General features: G+C 34.5%; 1 pseudogene; it reads right to left on the bottom strand.

Annotated features, from left to right (window-relative positions):
• Nucleotides 1-5290: 5290 nt before the first annotated feature.
• LOC112819679 (coiled-coil domain-containing protein 24 pseudogene) overlaps nt 5291-25114 on the bottom strand; it is a 193175-nt pseudogene continuing 173351 nt past the window's right edge.

Here is a 25114-nt window from a genome sequence, read left to right as displayed (position 1 = left end):
AAGCCAACTTTAACAAAGTTAAAGTTCTAATTACTTCTACACGGTCATTATTTTGGGGGAAATCATTGTAGGAGTATATATTTGTTTAAATATGGCCATTTAATTTTTATTTTTTGCTGTCAAGCATATGACTATTGCTGAAGCAACTTACTAAGTTTAAGAAAAACTAAAAAATTCTAAAACCCTCCAAAAAAAAAATATAATGCTAGAATAGTAGTCTGAAATAGACCTACATTCCCAAACCAAGGCCTAGTAATTCATGTTAAATTTTGTAATCCTATACCATAGTTTAAGTTGAAAGTTCAACACATGCACCATAGTCTTCCAAAAATGGCCAGATACATGTCCTTTTTATTCCTCATTCTTATTTCCAAATGTAGGAGCCAGGGGTAGGCTACCCCCAAATGGGCCACTTTGGCATATTGATTATTTCAAATAAAAGTTACTTAAGAGACAGTCGAGGCAAGAAGGATACTTGGACCCTCCTATGTCCCCTGGAAGCAGGAAATAAATCTCTCACATGAAAGATACTCTCCAGGTACTAGAAAATAAAGAGACATCCTTATCGTCAGAGATGGGAAATTTAGAGCTGAGAAGGCTGTATAAACAATCCTTATTACGTCTTACTAATTTACACAATACAAATTCTGTTTAGAATTATTTACTAATTGAAGATCCCAAAGTTAAGTTTTCTTTGTCCTGTCAACTCCTCACAGATTTATTGTTGCTTTGTTTAAAAAATACAAAAACTTCCTGCCTTGGTCATTTCTTTAGGACTCAATTTCATCATTGGGCGTCTTTGTGTATGTAATAAAACTGTTGTTATTCTCCTGTTAATCTGTCTCTCTGGAAGACATTGAGGGTACAGAAAATTTTTTCCTTGCCTTCACAACATTCCAGCATTTTGTCCCTGTGAGTAAAGTCTAAGCAAGAGATATTACTAACTTGAGGGGATTGTCAGAAGAAATTGATAACCTTCAATGACAAATCTCTACACAGAAAGAGTAGTTTTTAATGAAAAATTTGTTCATTATCTAACTTTCAATTAAACAATGAAGGTTGACATATTTTTGGAATCTGTACATACTTGTAATCATCATCATAGTAACATTTTTTTTTCTTTAGGATCCATTAAGCACAGAAACTTCTTGAAAGGAGTTCAGGGAATAAGAAAAATTATAGTCTTAATTTCTCTGAAACTAATGTTTTATTAATCCTTCAAGTCTGAAAAAATTTTCATCTGAAAACAATCTCATTTACAATAGCATTAAAAAAGAATAAAATACTTAGGAATAAATTTAACCAAGGAAGTAAAAGATCTATTCATTGAAAACTATAAGACATTGATGAAAGAAATTGAAGAAGAAACAAAAAATTAATGTTGTTAAAATGTCCACACTATCCGAAGCGATCTACAGATTCGATGCAATGCCTATCAAAATTCTAATGGCATTTTTCACAGAAATAGAAAAAACAATTCTAAAATTTGTAAGTAACCACAAAGACCCTGAGGAGCCAAAGGATTCTTGAGAAAGAAGAGCAAAGCTGAAGGCATCACACTTCTGACCTTAAACTATATCACAAAGCCATCAAAATCAAAACAGTATGGTAGTAGCATAAAAATGCACATATAGAACAATAGAACAGAATCAGAACCTAGAAATAGATCCACATATATATGGTTAGTTAGTTTATGAAAAATGAGCCAAGAATATTCAGTAGGGAAAGGATAGTGTCTTTAAGAAATCGTGTTGGGGAAACTAGATTGCCACATGCAAAAGAATGAAACTGGAGCCCTATTTTACACCATACATAAAAATCAATTCTAAATGGATTACAGACTTAAATGTAAGATCTGAAACTGTAAAACTCCTAGAAGAGAGCATAGGGCTAAGTTCCACAGACATTGGTCTGAGCAATGATTTTTCAGATTTCACATCAAAAGCAACAAAAGCAAAATAAACAAGTGAGACTACATCAAACTTAGGAGCTTCTGCTCAGCAAAGGAAATCATCAACAAAACGAAAAGGCAACTTATGGAATGGGAAATGAAGAAAATATTTGCAAACTACACACTCAATAAGAGGTTATCACCCAAAATATATAAGGAACACATACAACTCAAGAGCAAAAAAAAAAAAAATCAAATAACCAAATTAATAAATGGACAAAGGACCTGAATAGATGATATTTTCCAAAAAAGACATACAAATGGCCAACAGGCACATGAAAAGATGCTCAACATCACTAATCAGAGAAACACGAATCAAAATCGTTATGAAGTTATCGTAAACCAGTATGTTAGGACGGGTATGAAAAAGATGAGAGACAATAAATATTGGCAAGAATGTGGAGAAAAGGGAACCCTGACACACTTTGGCAGGAAAGTAAACTGGTATAGTCACTATAGAAAATAGCATGGAGTTTCCTCAAGAAATTAAGAACAGAACTGCCGTATGATCCAGCAATCTTTCTTCTGATATATATCCAAAGGAAACAAAACTATCTCGAGGAGTTATCTGTATTCCCACATTCATTGCAGTATTATTCACAAAAGTCAAGGTATGGAAACTGCCTAAGAGTTCATCAATGGATGAATGGATCAAGAATATCTATATCTTGATCTATCTATCTATCTATATATAACATACTTATGTATATACACACATGCACAAATGTACATTTAATGGAATATTATTTAGCCTTTAAAAGAAGGAAATCATGTTATTTGCAACAGTATGGTTGCAAATGGAGAGTATTATGCTAAGTAAAATAAGGCAGACAAAGAAAGACTAATACTGCATGGTATCATTCGTAAGTGAAATCTAAAAAAAAAAAATAGTCGAATTCATAGAAACAGACTAGAAAAGTAATTGCCAGGTGTCAGGGGTGGGGGGGAATAGAAAGAGGTTGATAAAAGGGTACAAACTTTCAAATATAAGATGTATAAGGTCTGAGGATCTAATGTGTGACTATAGTTGATAATATTATATTGTATAATTGAAATTTGTTAAGAGTAGAACTTAAATATTCTTACACACACAAAAATGGTAAATATGTTAAATGATGGATATGTTAATGAACTCAGTGAGGGGAATCCCATTACAACGTATATGCATATCAAATCACCACACTGTACATGGTAAGTATCTTACTACTTTGTCAATTATATGTCAAAAGCTGAAAAAATTTTTAAAGAGAGAGAAAAAAGAAAAACAATAAGCTCTTTTATATTTATTCATCAAATATTACAGAGCAACTAAAATGTGCAGTGGGAAATTCTAGGTACTTTGGGGTACAAAGAACCTTTCAAGAAACTAAAGTACAGGAGATAAGGTCTGACCATAAATAACATAGAAAGTGATGAAATAAAGAAAAACAGATTTGGTTTTTCAGATAATAGAGAGATTGCTTCCATATGTAGGAGCACAGTCATGAAAAACCTCCTGAATGCACAACAATTTGAATATTTGGGCAAGAAAATTCTATTTAGAAAAACTAACATGTACAAAAGCTCAGAATTTGGAAAACATCACTGAAATCAATAGTGCATGAGAGGGAATGGAAGAGGATTGGAAAAGTAAAGAAGGAGTAATATTAAGGGGCAATATTAAGGTAGGAGATTGGAGTCCTTGAATGATAGGAAAAGTTTGAATTGATTACTTAAGAAACAGAAAACAGTTGAAGATTTCTGAGCAAGGGAATGACATAAATAAGGGTGGGATGCCTCTTACTTATATGGCACTATATCATTAAAAAGCGTCCCAATGTATTTCATCTCACGTCTTTAATCACAAAACTCTGTGAGGCATGAAGAGATTATTATCAAATAATCCTCCCCAAATCATAGTGTTATTTGGTGGCATAAACCAGACTCAGAGCCAAGCCTTTACTAAAGTACAGCAGGCTTTCTACTAAAATACAGAATGAGCTAGCTGGTGGTGTGTGAGAATGAAGAGGAAATGACAAGTCAGGGAGGTTGTGAATTAATCCCTGTGAAAGATGATCAAAGTGGAGACAAGACGAGACATGTCTTAGTGATACAGGAAGCAAAATTATCCAGGTAAAAGAAGTTAAACCACATTTTTCACTGAAAAGCAGCAATTGTAAAACCTTTAGATTTTGTTCCACATGCATTGCCTTTAGTAAATCATCCTATAATTCTCCAGTTTATAAAAAGAGAATTTATGAAGCTCTTAGTAACTAAATCAGCAGCCTAGAAAATTAAGTGGAAAATACACACATTCCTTCTAAAACAAAATAAAGCCTTAAAAACTTCTTATTTTATGAAGTTTATTTTAACACTGGATTATGAAAATGTCATGCTCTAACACAGTGGAACGATATGAAAGCCCAGTATTATAAAAGTTTTAAAATATTCAAAATATTCTAACAAGAGTAAAATTCTCCATTGTATTCACTTCAGTCACCATAAGGAAAATCACCACTAAGTAAAAGGATAAAATGCTTCTTTCTTTTTCTTTCTCCTAAATCTTAAAACAATTCATAAAGTTTCCATCAACAGTTTGGAATTATATATACAGATCTAATTAAAAAGCCTAGAAGCACATAGTAAGCTAAGTCTCAAACTTTTGAAATTGCTAAAAATCAATATGAAATTAACACAGAAACCTATGGTTAGTCTTAAAGATCTTTGCATATTCACAAAATGCTTCCAAATCATGGTAGTTCATCCCAAGCGCTCCAAGGAAGCGAGACAGTTTTGCCATATTTCTATTTCCCCATGAATGGTAATAGTAATTATTCCCTCTTCTTCCCTAGTATCTTGTCCTGTGCCTCATTACAAAGGGGAAAAACATAAATTTATTAACATGAAATCACACCAAAGAGAAATAGGGCCAAAGGGATATACCCGGGCACCAAGAACCCCCAGGGCAGAATAAATGTCCAGGATTTCCAGGCACAATGGACAAACTTTCAAGAGCTCTCTGGACAGAAAATGAACTAAAACAATTAAAATGTTGATGCATTTTAACTGACACAAAATCTCCTTCTCCCCTTCTTAACAACTCTGCCAAAATTATCTTCACAAGCAAATGTCAGGAGGCACAGTTCACAGTTAAGTCGACAATCAAACAAGAACAGCTGCATGGGTCTGGCACATTGGAGATTCAGAGAGCATTTACTAAACAGACAACCCAGAATCCAGATTTAAGTAAGTACAGTACCCACCTAGAAGTTCATAAGAAGATACTCTACCAAAGTCCAAGGAGAAAGGGAAAAGAATGTTTACTCCCAGGAATAAATGTATTCACACTGGCACTCACATGAGCTTCATCCTGTGACACTCAGAACTCTCAGGGCATTCATCTTCAATCTCTCCCAGATGCAACGTTAGAGGTTGGAAATACCTAACACTGCATATGCTGAGTGGGCTCTTCTGTCTGTAACAAGACCACCAACTGCACGAAGGAAGTGCTGCAAATAAGGAGGGAGAGAAGTGCCATCAGTGTTTCTCCCTATATTGTAATAGTATCAGTCACTTCATCACTCAGATATCATTTTTTAAAAAGAACTCATTGAACACTGCTGAAAATACTCTTCTGCCTACTGAGAAGTATGCTGATTGGAACTCAATTGGCTTAATCTTTTTAGTGTTTTGATTTTAAGGGTTTTTATTCATCTCAGCCTTTTCTATTAAGAAAGATATTCTTGTATGATCCCTGTTCATCAACCAATTTGCTTGACTTGAAAGTCACTAAATCTCTGGGTAAGTTCTTCTATTTTCAGGATGTTAAAGGATTATAAAATCTGTAATACAAACTGCTGAAAAAAAATTTTAACTTCATTTTTAAGACTGCAGTTTATAAACATTTTATTTTTTTATTCCCATTAACTTTCAATACACCCATCATATTCTTTCCCAAGTATATATCAAATATCAACCTAAGTTCTGTGTGCTCATCATCAAGAAAGAATTGCAACTTTCCTCCTGAATCTCCTGTGTAAGATATTGGTTATTTTCATTTATACTTTGACCTTGATAAACTGTCTCAACATAGTAATAATAAACACAGTCTCTTCAAAGAGGCATGAATCTGCAGATCAACATGCCAACTACTTTGAATAACCGTTGAAAAAATATCCAGAATGATGCCACTAGTGATAAGGAGTTGCAGTAAGTGTATTAAAATGAAATGACCATTTAGAGGGGCACCAGGCTGGCTCAGTCAGTGTAGCATGCAGGTCTTGATCTCAGCATTCTGAGTTTGAGCCCCATATTGGATGTAGAGATTTCTTAAATAAATAAAAAACTTAAAAAAAAACAAGTAAAATGAAATGACCACTATAATGTTTATACCCCAAAGCTCTCCCATGTTGACAGGACACAGATATCTGCCAATATCAATACTGTAACACATGCCCCAGTGTTTTGCTGGAGGGTTTCCACACAATAAGGTATGGTCTAGCTTCAGCCCCACCTCTCTCCAACCAACCTTTTTTCTCTTTCCCCTCACCTATTTTCTAAGGTAGAGGGCTTATAATAGCTGCCCTCAGGAGTAGTTCCTGAATATAAATATCAAACATTAGAGAGAAGGAATACCTAATGTTTTTTTTTTAAGATTTACTTATTTATTTGAGAGAGAAAGAAAGTGAGAGAGAGAGAATGCATGGAGAGGAAGGGCAGAGGCAGAGGGCGAGAGAAACTCAAGTAGACTGCGCTGAGTGCAAAGCCCAGTGCAGAGCCCGACATGAGGCTCCATCTCATGACCCTGAGATCATGACCTGAGCCAAAACCAAGAGTCAGACGCTTAACCGACATACCACCCAGGCACCCTTGAGTCTATAAACAAATGTTTGATGTGATGTAGGTTAAGTCAGACCTCATGACCTCCCTGCTCTAGTTTATTTCATAGTTTGTACAATAAAACCCCAAGTCGTTCCAATGGCTCACAGCCCTGAGCAGTCTGACTCTTATGTCCATCTTTGACCTCAGCTTTATCTATACTCCTACCTTCCCACTATGCACCAGCCACACCATTCCTCCTGTACCTCCAGTGGCCATTTATAACTTTGGAGTAAAAAAAAAAAATAGGTACCTCAAAGGATGCTTTGAGCATTAGAGGAGTTCATATTCATAAAGGGCTGGTAAGTATGTCTGGCACATAATAAGTATTTTGCTGATTGCTTCCCCCTCTAGACTTGTATAGTTATTCTCCCCTCTCTTAGGAATGTTATTATGCTAGTTCTCAGCTCAAATGTCCACTCCTCAGAGAAGCCTTCCCAAACATCTCATTCAAAGAAGCAAAACTAGCCTCCCTGATAGGATACCCTTTCTCTCAATGCCCTCATTGGTTCCTGTCACAATCTCCTTCTCTTATTTCTTTCCTTTCATTCTGTCTTTTCATCTTCTCTTTAGGATGCAAGCTCCACGAGGGCAGAGACCTTGCTTCCTTTTGAATCTCTAGCTCTTGACATAGAACTTGAACACATATTGGGTATTTGTCTAAATATGTGCTTAATTCATTAGTTAATGGGATCATGAGATCTGGATTCCAATTCCATTATTTGGAAAGTCTCCTAATTCCTCAGAGTTTCAATTACCTCATTTATAATTAAAGGTAATTACTGCTTCTCTACCTGTGCTTCAGTGTGAAATGCAAATTGGATAATCTACATGAAAGTGCTATAGAAACTGTAAATATTACCCAAATATTAGTTGTTATTTTAAAGAAACAAGCTAGCACAGTAGAATAAGTACTAGATACAAGTCAAATGTCTAAATGCAACTTCCTTCAAGTCAACCATACTGTGAGACTGACTAAGCATGTACTTCCCTGAGCATCTAACTCATCTAGACAATCATAAATGTCGTGTGACTATGTACAAAAGGTGACTTACAAAATAGTGGTATCATGCCAAGACAGCCTTACCATTCCCCTTACCTTGATAATACTTCAGACAAGTATCTTCCTGAATATAAGCCCCAATCTCCCTTTTTATTGAAAACTTGCAATTGTAAATTCTTTCTCTGCCTCTCAGATATAAATCTTCTCTGAGACTCTTGTAACCCAAGGATATTTTCCTCTAAGACCTGGGAACCAGCCCTTTGAGAAGTAATCATCAAGGAGGTTAGTACTCCTGTCTGAGTCTTTGTGGGAAGGTAGGAGCCTAACTTTGATAAGCAACAATTAGCAAACACAGATGATCTAATCACATTGACCAGTGTGTCCTCCTGTACTTTTCCATTAATTTACCCCAGTGTTTAAAAAACTCTTCTACCTTTTGTTTCAACAGAATTGAGTTCACTGTCTCCCTTATTTCAATAACCTCAATCCCTATTACAATAGTCTTGAATAAAGTCTTCCTTGCCAGTTTAACCTGTTTGGTGCAATTTTTCTTTAACAAATTATAGGAGTGAAAGCAGTGGCTCCTTTGGATTATACTGAGCTCATCACAAACTCCACCAAGACAATCTGGGATCAGGCTAACCCATTACTATCTCTCTCAAACTTTTCTATCCTCAGGTCTATATTTTTAGAGCAATTTTTGGTTCACAGTAAAATGGAGAAACAGATACAGAGACTTCTCATATATGTCCTGCCCCCACACATACATTGCATCCTGTTATCAGTATCCTCTACCAGAGTGATACATTTGTTACAACTGATGAACCTACATGGACACATCATAATCACCAAAAGTCCATATAGTTGACCTCAGGATTCACTCTTGGTGTTGTACATTCTGTAGGTTTGGACAAACCTATAATGACATGTATATATTATTATAGTATCATACAGAGTATTTTCACTGTCCTAAAAATTCTCTGTGATCTGCCTATTAATCCCTTCTTCCTCCACTCCCCACTCCAACTTGGGTCTTACTGTGTCCACAGTTTTGCCTTTTCCAGATGTCATGTAATTGGAATCGTACAGTATGTAGCTTTTTCATTTTGGTTCTTTCACTTAGTAATATGCATTTAGGTACTTCCATGTCCTTTCATGGCTTGATAGCTCATTTCTTTTTAGTGTTGAATAATATCCTATTGTGTAGATACACCAGCTTATATACTATTCATCTACTGAAGGACTTGTGATTGCTTCCATGTTTTGACAATTATGAATAAAGCTGCTATAAACATTCCTGTGCATATTTTCATATGGACATAAATTTTCAACTCCTTAGGTGAAATACCAGGAGTGCAATTGCTAATCACATGGTAAGTGTATGATTAGTAGATTAGAAACTGTCAAACTCTTTTCCAAAGTGGCTGTAGCATTTTTCATTCCCATCAGCAATAAGAGTCCCCGTTCATTGCTCCATATCCTTGCCAGCATTTGGTGGTGTTAGTGTTCTGAATTTTGGGCATTCCAATAGGTGTATAGTGATATCTCACTGGTGTTTTAATTTGCATTTTTCTGATGACACACAATGTGAAGCATTTTTACATGTTTATTTGTCATATTTGGTGGTCCTTTTATCTTCTCTTCTCTTTTCTATGTCAAGTATTACTAGAAAGACCATCACCTTCAAGTTTCTCTGTATATTTGATGTTCACATGCAAATAATGTGATTACAGTGATTGTCTATTTAGTTGGATTGTAAAATCTTCCTCAACCTTGTTATTGTTGTCATTCAACATAAGTCAATTCAGTGCCTCAGTCTCTGCTCCTGTGAAATGAGTATGTTGGATCAAGCAATTCCTTTCCAGTCGTGTTATTTGAGGGATCTAAAATGCTTTTTGGGCCTTTCTTTAAATCTTGATACTGTATCTATAATTCCCTTGGATGTTTAAGGGAAGACACAGGGATGGTAAGGGCTCTATCTGGAATATGTAATATAACTGTGCTACAAAAGTTTTTAAAGTTTGAAATGTATCGATTTTTTATAATTTCTTCCCATTATCACTACTGTACTGACACTACACTTACCAGCAACTTACTTAAGTGTCCCTGGGATAAATTCAACTCTGAATAACACACGGTGAAACCAATTTTAAATACTGAATGTCAAAATTAAATCAATACTTATTTAATAGGAAATTATGAAACTGCTTTCAATTTCCAAGGATGATTTTAGTTTTGTTGCTCTTTTTAGAAGTTATCAGTTCTATGAAAAATATCACATTATTAAGAAAATTTGTCCTGGACTTTTCCTGAATTTAGACTTATTTATCTCATGCCTTTGCCTATGGGTCTCCCCAGTTCCTGAACTTCTCTGTTCAGAGTATCCCTAAGTTTATAATCATTAAAGTATCTGCTTTTAGTAGATACATTTGGAATTTCCAGACAGAGATACCCATGAAAATCTAACCAAAGTGAGTATCAGAGTGAATCAGATTTATATTTGACTTAGTGACTGATTTTCATTTGATCAACTGCCTGATTGCTTTATCATTCTCTTGCAGGTGAGTCACTGTTAAATGTCATGGTTGCTTTATGTCAAAACAAAGTGAAAATCTGTTACTATCAATCTGTGAGCATAAATTCAAATTTAGTAAGAACTTCCTTGAGAACCTATGATAAAATCTTTGCTTTTCAAAGTACTAATCAGTACAAATAGAACACAAAGAATGCCCTCTATGTTTCATTTGATTTTCCATTTTGCTACCATTTGATAGTGACTGTCTTGTTGATATCATAAACAGTTAGTAGATGACTATAGAAGAAACATTTTTTTTAGATATAAAAATTATGGGTTAAGCTCTCTGCAAATCAATGTAATACAAGAATCTTAAAGAAACAAATTACAAAGAGTTCCAAAAGAAGCAGACACTTTATCTTGAATTATATAATATAAAGTAACATTTAAACAGATTCAAAATGATTAATTCCTTTTTTAAAAATAATTCTAATCTTTCACATTTCCAGGATATATTCCAAAAACTCTTAATTACCTCCACTTATTCTTTAGGAGTCAGAAAAAAGGATAAGATATCTAACATTTACTGAACACATATATGGACTCATTTATCCTTCACAACAGCCTGACAAGGAAAGAACTGCTATCTTCATTTTATAGATGAGAAAACTGAGGCTTGGAGTGCCTAAGTAGAACTTATCCAAGGACATAAAATAGAAATGTTAGAGCCACAACTGAAATTAGTTCTGTTTCAATCAAAACCCATTTTTTTCTTTATACTCCACTGCCTCTGGCATGAAAAGAATGTTCTACTATCAGGAGAATAGAGGTAATGTTAAAAAGAAAACAGCCAATCTTGGTAATACAGATGATCTGTCCTTCAGTTTTAGCAAAATGGGAGGACTAAAGAAAAGCCTAAGTTTGATTTAGAGCCTTCGCTGTAGTGTTTCATTAGACAGGGGAACTACAAAGCAGTACGTTATATGGATCCTAAGAAAAAAAAACATTAGAGGACTTGATAATGGAAGTAATTTTGCTCTAAAACATTTTGCAATAGATTAAAGAGATAATAGTGAGAAATCAAACATCTCCACGCAAACATAATGGGCAGGACATAGTCCTGGCACAGATATTTCTTAGGAGTTTGCAAATATATAACTACAATTCAAGGCCAGAGATAACTCTTCAGTTGCCATAGAGAAATTTGTTTCTGTAGCCACATTTATGAAATGCAATTGCTGCTTTGTCCATATCTCTGGAAGAAAGACCTTCTGCATTATCTGGTTGTTTTCCTAAAACAATGTTCTCCATTTATTGCTCTCACATTAATGACCTTAAAAAGAAACTCTCACTGCTACCTGGAATTAGTGAAGACTGGAATTAGATGCTGTTACTTTAAAACTCATCCTGTAATTCCAGACTCACTGCCTAAGACTCTCTCAAATGGACTCTGGTCCAGCAAATGGAGGTTAATAACTATCCCTAAACCCAACCCATCCTTGAATTTGTCCATGCTGCTCTCTCTGCTTGAAATGTTCATTTCCCACTCCAACACTACCACCAGTACTGCCTAAGGAATCCCTAGATTATCTCTATTACTTGCAAATAATAGAAAATCCACTTAACTATGAGTTAAACAATAAAGACCTTAAATATTCCTAAATTCTATAAATGCAGAGGAACTCAGTTCATGTTTGGTTAATTTTCCGACCCAACAGTTTTCAAGGAGCCAGTGTTTTCCTTCCTTCAATCTGCTAGGATTCATTATATATCTAATAGTCAAGACCACAGCTGCTGGAATTAGACGACTTGAGTTAAAAATAAAATCTACTGCTTTATAACCTTCAGAATATATATAAGTTCTCTGAGCTTTATTTTTTTCATCTATAATATAGAGATAAAAATAGTTTCTAGGATTTAATGGCCTAATATATGTAAAGTGAGGATTTAATATTCTAATATGAAAAACTGTAAAAATTGTAAAATGGCATGTGGCACATAGTATTACAGAAATGTTTTCTATATTTTTGTGCTTATGGGAAAATGGATGTCTGTCTGTCTCTCCTTTCTCTCTGATAATCAGAGATAAAAGATCTCCTAGAAGCTACCCAATAGCCATAACTTATAAATCATGTCTATGCCTAGCTGCACGGAAAGCTGGAAAGAAAGCTTCTGGTGTGTTGTGGAGTCAGGGCTCTACCAGCAAGGACATAAGGAAAGGCTAGAGTAGGGAGAGGAGTGACTATTGTATATTCGACCAAAGGTGGCTGTCAAAATTACTCTTTAGCCTTTAAACACCACTATTCAAGAGTGTCTCAAAAACACTCCACCTTCCATGAGGCCCTTCCTGATTTCCAAACCAGGCATCATTTTTTTCCCTTTTCAAGATATTCTAAACAGTTGTGCAAATTGTCAGAATCAATCATGTATTAGACTTTAAAATATTTAAGAAAATTTAAGGCTGAATGAAACTATAAACATCACCTAGTTCAGTCAAACTTCTGATGATCAAATTATATCCACAACATATAAATCAATTAAAATAACCAAAAATAGTTACCATTTGAGTGTTTACCCTATGTCATGTGTGATAATAGGTGATTTATCTAAGTTTTTTATTTACTCCACACAACGGTCTTACAACATTGGAGTTGCAGTTAGACTTGCTTTAGAACATATTCCCAGTAAATCTCCTCTCCCTCAACTCCTTAAAAAAATGTAGCAATTTCACTATTCAATTTGCTTCTCACAATGAAATCAAATCTTTAAGCACACATACATAATTAAAAAGATTTATTATGGAGAAAATGCTTTAAGAAAGCAGAAACGAATAATTCCCTACCTAACTCCCCATTTTTCCCTGGGGATTGATAGCCATTTTGAAAGAAAAATGGTTGAATGCTCAGACACTTACTTACAGACTATCTTTTTATTCTTTCATAAGTTCAGTTTAGAAACCGCCAAATTTTACTACATAAGAGGTACTGTGTAGCTCTGTATATATGAAACTGTGGATGCAGTATTTCATAAGTGATGGGATATTTTCAAGCAGAATGTTGATTAGATGGGATTATCATTTTATCTTTTACTTTAGAAAGTAACTCAAGTATAACATGTGAATCCACTGTATTATTACCATTTTACAATGGTCTCAAAGAGAATATATTAGTTGCCCAAGGACATACAGCTAGTAGTTAAAGTATGGAATTATAACCCCTACTGGTCTGACCCAAAAGCCAAAGTGGCCAATATATACACTGCCTGCTCATTGACCTCCACATACAGTGTTAATTCCTTCAGTGCCGAAATTATGTCTTTGTGTTGCCCTGAGTATACAGTCCAGTGTTTTACAAATAGAAGATGACTAATGTATATTTGTTGTAATGAGAACTCTGAAAATTAATCACAAAAACTCTGATGGTGGTCTTTCTTATTCTTTGCCTGGAAAGAATAGAACTTGGAAGTTCTCCAAGTCTCAGAGGGGAAACAGGAACCAAAGTTGACTAGAATTAGCAGTAAAAGAGACATCCTACCCCAATACTAGCAGCACAAATAATAGAGGTTTTACCTGTGCCTTTCTAATTCTTAAATTGGTGTTTTCTCATAAAATTAAAACCTAACTTATGAACTACTCTCAACTTCCTTGGCATTCTACGTCATGTTTATTTTTTATTTTCTTTGAATCAACTTAAATCCAATTCTAAGCCTTCATCTCTCTAAATAGCTGATAAATCTAATTTTAATTATTATTTCCAAGGTTCTAGTCATACCTCAACAATAGTTATGACAAGACTTGTACAGCCCCAAAGTCAAGGTGTGTCCCTCTGGTCATTAAGCATCTGACTCCACCTATTACTCCTGAGATTCCTATGCTTTGGCCTACATGGTCTCTTCAGGGCTGTGGTATCTACAGTCCAACTTCCCTAGGTATGTTTAATTTTATGTGTCAACTTGGCTAGGCCATGGTACACAGATATTTGATCAAATACATCTGGTTGTTGCTGTGAAGTTATTTTTTTAAGATGAATATTTAAATCAGTAGACTGAGTAAAGCAGATTACTCTCTATAACACAAGTGGGCTTCACCCAATCGGTTGAAGACCTTAAGACAAAGACTGATCGCTCCTGAGGAAGAGGGAATTCTACCTGCTGTTTACCTTTGGACTTAAGCTGCAACATCAGCTCTTCCCTGCTTGCCTACAGATTTCAAACTTGCCAACCTCCACAATTGTGTAGACCAATTCTTTTTTTTTTTTTTAAGATTTTATTTATTTGACTTTGGCAGAGAAAGACACAGCAAGAGAGGGAACATAAGCAGGGGGAGTGGCAGAAGGAGAAGCAGGCTTCTGGCTGAGCAGGGAACTCAATGCGGGGCTCGATCCCAGGACCCTGGGATCATGACCCAAGCCGAAGGCAGACACTTAACGACTGAGCCACCCAGGCGCCCCTTGTGTAAACCAATTCTTTAAATCAACCCTGCACCCTCTCTCCCTCTCTTTCTCTTTCTTACACACATACACACACACACATATGTATATATGTGTGCACTTACACACATATACATATATATGTATATACACACGTACATACATGTATATATGTTCTGTTTCTCTGAAGAACCCTACCACTACACCACACTAGATGTTTCACATACCTGACTATTCTGGAAGTAACCCTTAATATTTAATGATAACATGAACCTTCCTTTCCTTCCAGTTTCCCAGGATACTCAGCCTTCAACTGATCAAATGACCAAGGAGCTAAGATTCCATTATTCACGTTCTTGCTCCCATGCAGAACTTTTGAAATAATTAACCACTTCTAATGTTCCCCTTCCTTTATTAACTTAACGTGAACTTTTAATTAAATCAGTTTGAGAATACATAGGCAGACATCATCATCTCTTGTCCAGATTATCACAAGAATGACTTTACTAATTTCTTTGTTTTAACTTTTCCATTCTCCATTAAGTAGTCAACATGATCTTTTAAAAACATAAGTCAGTTCATGTTATTCCTCTACTTAAAATCTTCCTATGACTTTTCTTCATTTATGGTAAAATCTAAACTCATTGCCATCATGGCCTATAAGGCTCCAGCTGATCTGGCCTCTGCTAGCTCTTCCAATTCATCTCATATACCACCCACTACATACCAGCCACAATGGCCACATATCTGTTGCTCAAACAAGTTAAGCTTTACAAGCAAATGGCATTTTAGGCCTTTGGTAATTGCTTTTAAAAGGGTTTGGGATGCTATTTCCCAGGATATTCTCTTGCTGGCTCTATATTTCCATAGGGGCACAGTGAAACAGCTTCCTCCTCAGACAGAACACCATTACCTGCCTAGTTAAGGCCAACCACCCATACCACCTCTCGCTGGTTTATTTTCTTCACACACTGGTTTATTTTCTCCACAACACTTTCTTATTTTCTGAAATTATCTTTTTTATTTATTTGCTTACTTGAATGTTGTCTGTTTATCCTGCAAGAATTTAAGTTATATGAGAGTGAAAACTGTCTGCCTTGTTGATCCTGAATTTCTAGGGTCTGACCTAACAATAATTTAATAAGTACTTATTGAATGAAGAAATCCAAACAAGGTATTGTCTTTTTTTTTTTAAAAGATTTTATTTATTTGACAGAGAAAGCACAAGCAGAGGGAGAGAGAGGGAGAAGCAGGCTCCCTGCTGAGTAAGGAGCCCGATGTGGGACTCGATCCCAGGATCCTGGGATCATGACCCGGGCCAAAGGCAGCCGCTTAACCGACTGAGCCACCCAGGTATCCCCAAACAAGGTACTGTCTTGTTTCAAAAACAAATATTCTTGAGGCAGCCAAATAGCAATCACCTATTAGAAATGGGATACAATTTAAAGGCTTGTCCTCAGAAATAAAGCAAAAGATGAGTTTCCAGACCAACAATACAAGGTAAGCTCTAGAATAGACTAGAAGTAAAGTTAACAGCAGAGCATTAATCAAGAGAGCCAAAGGGCATTACATTCTCAGCCTGAAAACAAGATCAGGTGGTAAGTATGGGGCAGGACTGAGCCACCAAGAAAATGTTAAAGACGGCAAAAAAAGACAGCTGCTGAAGCAGAGATGAGGGAAGTTCATCAAATAGATCAGGGCTCAGCAAATATTTTCTATAAGAACACAGATAGTAAATATTTTAGACTCTATAGGCCATAAGTCTCTGTCACAATTAAATAATTCTGCTGTTTCAGCACAAAAGCACATATAGACAAGATATAGACAAATGAATGTGATTGAGTACCAATAAAAAATTAATTATGGACACTGAAATTTTAATTTTCTATAATTTTGATTTTGAGATAATTGTAGATTAATTTAAGTTGTAAACAATACTGCAGAGAGATCCCATACACCCTTCACCCTATTTCCCCAATGGTAACATCTTATAAAACCATAGTACAATATAACAACCAGCATATTGATATTGATATAGTCAAGATACACAATATCTACAACACCACAAAGAACCCTCATGTTGTCCTTTTATAGCCACACCCATTTCCCCCAACCCCCATTCTTAATTCCTAGCAACCATTAATCTATTCCCCATCCTATAATTTTGTCATTTCAAGAATGTTATAATACAACTTTTGCAATTGGCTCTTTTTATATAGCATAATTTTCTGGAGAATCATCCAATTGTTGTATGTGTCACATTTGTACCTCTTTCCTGCTCAGTAGTATGCCATGGTATGGATATAATGCTATAGTTTTTCTATCTTTCTAACTGCTTTTGGTTTTGGTATCTAGGTAATACTAGCTTCATAAATTGAATTAGGAAATGTTCTCCCTCTTCTATTTTCTGAAGAAGATTGTATAGAAATGGCATTAATTCTTTAAACTTCTGGTAGAATTCTCCAGTGAAAGCATCTGGGCTTAGATATATTGTTTCAGAAGTTTTTAAATTACAAATTTAGTTTCTTTAATATTTATGGGGATATACAAATGTCCCATTTCATATTAGGTGAGTTGTAGAAATTTGTACTTTTTGAGGAATTCAGAAATCATTTAAGTTGTCAAATACATGTGTATATAATTGTATTAGTCCGACATGACCTTCTTGATATTTGAAGTGTCTGTAGTGACAGGTCCCATTTCATTCTTGGTAGTGGTAATATTTTGTCTTTTCTCTCTTTCTTTTGTCAATATTGCTAGAGGTCTGTCGATTTTATTTTTTCCTAAGAGCCAGTTTTGGTTTCATTGATCTTCTCCATTGTTTTTCTGTTTTCAATTTCCTTGATTTCTGCTCTTATCTTTATTATTTCCTTTCTTCTTCTTCCTTTGGGTTTAATTATGGTCTTCTTATATAATAGGCTCTTCACATAAGGTCTTAGATTACTAATTTGAGACATTTCTGCTTATTTAATTTAAACAGTGTTATAAATGTCCTTCCCAAAACTGCTTTACCTGTGTCCTACAAATTTGTTTTATTTTAATATTCATTTAATTAAATGTTTCCTTTTGTCATTTCTCTTGAGTCTTTCTCCTTGACCCATAAATTATCTAGAAATGTGTTGTTTAGAACTCTGTGTTTCCAAGTGTTTGGATATTTTCCTGTTTTCTTTCTGTTATTTATGTCTAGTTTAGTTTTATAGTGATAAAAGAACAAATTCTGTATGATTTCAATCCTTCTAAAATTTTTGAGGTTTGTTTTATACCCAGAAAGTGATCTATCTTGGTATATGTTCTGTGGACCCTTAAAAAGAATGTGTACTCTTCTGTTTGGTATAATGTTCTATAAATGTTGATTATATCTTATTGGTTGATAGCAGTGTTATCATTTTATCCTTGCCAATTTTCGGTCTATTTTCTCTGTCAGTTGCTGATATAGGAGTTGTAATAGATTAATTTGTGGCCTCAGAAAAGACATTTTCACTCAGAAGTTGTGAGGGTAACCTTATTTTGAAAAAGGGGCTCTTTGCAGGTGTAATTAAGTTAAGGATCTTGGGATGAGATCATACTGAAGAGAGGATGTGCCCTAAATTCAACAACAAGGGTCCTTAATAGAGAAAGGGAGGGATAGATTTGAGACACAGAGAGACACACACTAGAGGATCATGGGATTATGGAAACAGAAATTGAATTGGTGTGTCTGTAATGCCAAGAATTTTGGGCAACTACCAGAAGCTAGAAAAGAGGTATAAAACAGATTCTCCTTAGAACCTCCAGGAAATAAAAAAAATGCCAACACCTTGATTTGAGGCTTCTGGCTTCCAGAATTCAAAGAAGGATAAGTTTCTATTGTTTTAAGCTACCATTTTTATGATGACTCTGGGTTCTGGGCTCGAACAACAACTTGCTGACTTTTAACATATTTAGGAGGATTTTAGCCATTATTTCTTTGAATATTTTTTAGTCCCACCCTCTTTGTTATGGACATTTTAGGAAACTAATATAAGTGTGTCGAAGTCTGCAACTATCATTATGTATTTGTCTATTTCTTCCTCATGTTCAGTCAGTTTTTGCTTCACATACTTTGTAGCTCTGTTGTTTGGCACATACATATTTAGGATTATAATATATATGCTATTCATATACTAATAGTCACATGATCTATAAATATCAACCTAACTGTTTTGTTATATTTAATATGAGATTTTATAGAAAACACACAAGCAAGGTCAAGTTTGTGTGTGTGTGTGTGTGTGTGTGTGTGTGTGTGTTTTAATCCACTATGCAAGCTGCCTTTTAACTGATATATTTAGACCATTTACATTCAGTGTAATTATTGATATGCTATGGCTTAAGTCGGCCATTTTATTTTTTTGTTTCTGTTCATTTATTCTTTTTCCTGTTTTACTATGGGTTACTTGACATTCTTTTAGAATTCTATTTTGATTTTCCAACAGTTTTTCAGGATGCTCTTTGCATTGCTTATGTAGTAGTAATGCTATGTATTACATTATATATAAATAACTCATTACAGTCTACTGGTGTTAATATTTTCCCAATTATAATTTATAATTTATAGATATAATTGCCTATCTTTTAATTGCATTAAATATTCCCTATACATATTTGTAAAACCATATCTGACAGTACTATAATTTTAGCTTTAGCCATCAAGCATACTTTAGAAACCTCAAGAGGAAAAGAAAATTTTATAGTACTCACCCATATTTTTTATCTTACATTGTTTATTTCTTCCTGATATTCCAAGATCCTTCTTTTGTCATTTCTTTTCTGTTTAGAGTTTTCTTCAGTCATTCTTTTAGAGTAAATCTGCTGGCAAAAATTATTCTAATTTTCTTTCATCTAGCAATGTCTTGATTTCCTTACCATTTCTGAAGGATATTTTCACCAGATAAAGAATTCTATGTTAAAACCCCATTCCTTTTAGGATTTGGAAAATGTGTGCTATTTTCTTCTGGCTTCTATGGTTTCTGATGAAAAACACACTGCCATTTGAATTGTTTGTCCCTATTAATAAGCACTCATTTCTCTCCCATGGCTTTTAAGATTTTTTTTTTTTTTGCCTTTAATTTTCAGAAGTTTGACTATAATGTGTCAGTGTGGATTTCTCTGGGTTCTGGGCTTGAACAACAACTTGCTGACTTTTAACATATTTAGGAAGATTTTAGCCATTATTTCTTTGAATACTTTTTTAGTCCCACCCTCTTTCTCCTCTCCTCTGGAGAGTCCAATGATGTGTTAGATCTTTTGTTACAGTCCTACATGTCCTTAAGCTTTGTTTATTTATTTTTTCAAGCAATTTTACCTTTGTTGTTCAGACTGGGTAAATTTTATTGTTCTATCTTCAAGTTCACTGACTTTCCTCTGATCTTTCTATTCTGGTGTTGAGTCCTCCCATTGAGGTTTTATGTCAGTTATTGTATTTTTTAATCCTAAAATTACCATTTAGTTCTTCTTTATATCTTCTATTTATTTGATAAGAATTCTTATTTCATTGTTAAGACTTTCTGGTTTTTTGTTTATTTCAACTATGTAACTGCTCATCAAAGCATTTTTATGATGACTGCTTTAAAATCTTTGTCAGATATTCTAAGGTTTCATCATATTGATATTGATACTGATTTTCTTCATTCAAATTGACATTTTCAAATGGAAATAGGACATTTTCAGTATTATGCTATGAGATTCTACATATTCTTTAAATCCTCTATTTTTAGACACTGCTCCAAAGGAAAAATGTGGATTTTTAGATCTCATTACTTCAAAGTGAGGGTAGAAATCCAAGTTCTCCACCTGACATCTACTGACTCTCAAGGGCAGAAAGGCCTCCTTGATACTGCTGGCAGAGTGGGAGTTCTAGCTCCCCTCTAGGCCTCCACTAATACTATCATGGCTGGGAGGAACAGGAGTGCCTCCACTGACACCATGGGTTGGTATGGGGTGGACTCATTACAACTGGGCACTGGTGAAAGTCCTGAATCACCACTTCCTCTGACACCACCACAGTGGGAAGGAGGAGACACATCTCATTACTACTAGATAAGAGTCTAGGCTCTCACATTGTTTCCATGGATGCTAGGGAGATGGAAGTAGGGACCCACCACATGGACCCTGGTAGAAAAACCAGCGAGGTTGGGATGCCTCATTACAGTCTTGCAAGGGTTTCATACTCAGCCTTTGTCAGAAAAGTTGGGAGTTGGACTAATCTTTATGTGGTGTTTGGCTGAAGTATAGCAGCTATTGTCAGAAAATTTTCTTCCTAGGCTGTCCCCTTCCTAATGTTTGGCTAGAAAGATGAAGCTTTTGTTGTTGTGTGACCATTGACATTTCCAGGCTTCTGGTTCTTTCAGCTCCAAGTATAGACTACATGAGCCAAATAGAAAAATAAAGAAACTCATCACAACATCACAGTGTTATTATTTGGGTCCTGAGGACCCTAATTTGTTTGTCTTTTCCTCTCTATTTTTCAGGGTCTTTTTGTTTGTTTCATACGTAACGTTTGTAGATATACTTAGTAGGAGGAGTACTCCTTCTTCCTGGAAGTAGAGGTCTCCCAATTCCATATAATTTTAATTTATCACAAAATACTATTCATCTTTTCATTTTCTTCCTACCATTAAAGGTGTAAAACCCTGCTTAGCAGGTAGGCCATACAGACATGGTGGCAAACTGGATTTGGCTCATGTGCTATCATTGCCAACCCCTAAAATAGATCAAGCTTTTAGAACTATGATCTTTTTTGCTCTGTAGACACAATAACCTGCCCATAAAAAGAATGAGGTAGACAAATGAAAAGAAAAATAGCTTTTCTCTTTTCTAATATCTGGGAACTTGGGAAGAAGAGAAAATAATGATTGGGAGAATGCATGAGTGGGATCAGATTAACATTATTAAAGATCCTAAGGATCTCAAGAGACTTCGTGGTCTCCTGGATATAATTCCAAATAAAACAACACTAAGTCACAAAATAAGAATAAATAATTCCACCAAAATCCTGATTTTTTTCTAAATATGACTACTTTTATGTTTATTGTGAAATGAACATATGACTTCAAATAAAATTTTGAGTGATTTTCCCTTTTTGTTTTTGCCCTAATCATATATCTAATATACTTGTGGAGTAATCCAACTTGACAAATTAAATACATAAATGCTGTGATTTCCCTTTATATACAGACATTAATTATATTAAGGAGGTAGCAAAACACATCCAAGCATGTGATAGTCCAGATTGTAAAATATGTAAAACAAAGTCATAGATAGGAAAGATAGCTTGAAAGTAGCTAATAGCAATAAGACAAAAATGAAAAGAAGATTAAATAATTGGCAAGCTGAAAACTATCTAGCAAAGTAAAAGTTCCAAGAACTATTTTGGCTCTACAAGAGAAATTCAGACAGAGTCTTACAATGTGAAAGTCACACAGCTGCAAAATATTTCCAGTGAAGGCTGTGCAGGGGGTGGGGTAGGGGAAGACAATGTTGAACTCATATGGCAAATGAATGCACTGCCACATCCTAATTGTTCAGCTGAGCCAGCCTGAAAATTCATGCAAAGTGCAGAGTTAGTATACATAATTTTATACTAACGCTTTCTTCCTTGAATTGCTATTAAATTTTAAATAAACTGAGACATGAGCATTTACTAGAGTCATTATGATTCCATTACCCATGGCATGGAGATCTGTACCCATCATGCCAGAAGCTCTTTGCACTGAATTCTGTTCAAACTTTCTCTTCTGAGTTTTTATTTATTTAGTTTGCAGATCTTCAGTAAGAAACACCCAGGGTCATCTGAAAAGACACATATTGCAAGAAACTAATTTCCTCCCTTACTGGAGCTATGTGATGTGTGACTTCCCATTGAGTACAACTGCCAACAAGGCACAGGTGTGCACTGCATGAGGAGGTGAAAATGTGATTATAGGAGGAGAGATGTTATGATTTTGTCCCTGTATCCATAATGTAATCAGCCTCAAATGAGTGCCTGCTTTTCTTTCTCATAGTAAACACCAAGTCTGGGAAGCAAGAAAACCAAAAACTTTGCCATATCCAGATTCAAATTCATACTGTAATTGGCTTTAGAAATAAGAAGAAAAGCAGTTTTATCTCCCTTCATTGATTCTTTGGCTTACTACAGAAAAGCATCCTAGAAATCCTTTTACTTCTAATATTTTCATGCTATACTAGTTGAATAAGTAAGATCCAACACTGAATGTGTTGTCCTTTTTCTTAAATTTAATTAAATCAACCATTTCATACTTCATTCTTTAAAAGGTAATTTTTAAAAAAGGTGTAACATCCTTCTATTTTCAGTGACAAAATGTTTTAATTGGAAATACTTATAAATTTAATTCAATGAAAGGAAAGTTAAACTTCCATAAACTAAGGCAAGGCACCAAATATTATTAAATCAGGATCAAATATTATTAATTCAACTAATTCAAATATAATTCAACTCAGATGGGTACAAATAACTTATGTACAGGGTTATTCAATGTAGGATTGTTTGAACTAGAGTAAGTTTGGGAAAAAATTAAATATCCATTAATAGGGGTCTAGTTAAATAAACTGTGGTACATCTATATATTGCATCCATAGTAAAAGGATAACCTACATCTTTATGTACTAATATGAAATAATGATATCTGATATGTATGGTTATAATATTCAACCATTTGGTTTAAAAAAGATAAATAAGGATGTGTGTGAATTTATGTACTTTCTTACATATACATACAATATTTTCATAAGGATATAAATGAAAGGATAATTGTGGTTGTCTATATGAAGAAAAATCAGGTGGTTGAGAAACATTGGTTTTAGGGAAATTTTTGCTATCATTTTACAGTTTTTGAATGTTTGAGCCATGTAAATGATTACCTATTCAAAAATGTTAAATTTTAAAATTTTAGAAATATTACATTGCTAGTATATTAAAATGTGATAAATGCAATCACTAACGATATTGTACTACATAGATAGATTATCACTAATTTGGGGCTGAATGCATAATGCATCATACTTGTATCAAACCAATTAAAATCTCATGAGATAAACATGATCAGGTTCAGTTAACCCAGATGAGCCCCTAACACTGAAGTCTACTCAACAGAACTGATTTTACTTGTGGGAAAAATAGGCAGATAAAAATGCCTTATGATGTGGGAGATGCAATATATATCAACATGACAAAATTTACCTCTTCTGTTAAGTTGTACTTTCTGAATTTCTCTCTGTTGATAAGATAGAGGAAAAACTATCTGGGGAGAAGTTTACAACATATTGGCTAGTTTACACATTAACATAAATTAGACTAAATAATTTAACACAATCTATTATAGCTAGGCTCAGGGAATCCAAGAAACGTAACACAGGAAAGTTTTATTCTTGCTGAAAGGAAACTTTTGGAACCATCTTGAGTCTTTGCCAGATCTATTGGATAAAAGAAATAAACACCCCTACTACCTGGTTACTAAGTTGTTAAACATTCAAAAGAAATGATTTAAATAGAGGTTAGGAGCCTTAAAGAAAAGTAGGTTTAATTTTAAATTTTGAATAAGACTAGCCTGGAGCAGTAAAATTAGAGGCTTTATTAAATATAGTCAAGTATTCACTATGTTGTACACCTGAAACTAATGTGACATTGTGTGTCAACCATGCCCAAATTTTTTAAAAAACTTAAATATATAGTCAAGTGCCAATTTACATCAAGGAATTCAGAAATTTAAAGTAATCTCTGATTATAAATCTGTCTGAATAATTGTTTGTATTATTAAAGATCACAATATCCTACAAGTGCCTTACTTCTTAGAAAACATTTCTTTAAATTGGTATCCAAAGAAGCCAAATGAAAAAAATTATTAATAATGGCAAGGACAAATAATAATTAGAATCCCTATGCAGCAATTAAAATAACTATATTCATAGAGTGAGACTAACATCAGTTACCATATTTATATTTAAATCATCCCTAGGTGTGCTCCCCTCCCAGATATTTTCTTTTCCAGTAGAGCTTGTTGGAATGGGAAGCAACCCCAAAGTACTTTAAGTTGAAATTTTACAACTACTCCTTAGTGAATACATTTAAGGTTGAGGAAGGGATGCCAGTTTTAGATGGCAACACGTGTGTTTTTTTAAGTGCCAGTAAGAAAGTAATAAAAAGGAGCTGCTTTAGGCAAAATTATTCTAAATGGTTAGTCAAAAAAAGTGACTGCAGGTGCAACTAAAACTTTAATGCTGGAAATATTTTTTTTAATTTAATCTGGTCCTTAGGTATTTTGAAAATGCATCTTTTTTCTCAGACAAAAAGAAAAAAAAATGGCCCAGAGAGAAAAATTAGGTCA

Source organism: Callorhinus ursinus, unplaced genomic scaffold (assembly GCF_003265705.2).
Source record: "Callorhinus ursinus isolate GAN/ISIS: 27379988/994484 unplaced genomic scaffold, GSC_fseal_2.0 scaffold3, whole genome shotgun sequence".
Classification (NCBI taxonomy): Eukaryota; Metazoa; Chordata; class Mammalia; order Carnivora; family Otariidae; genus Callorhinus; species Callorhinus ursinus.
The sequence above is the reverse complement of the archived record's forward strand: the minus strand, read 5'-3'. Positions and strand labels throughout refer to the sequence as shown.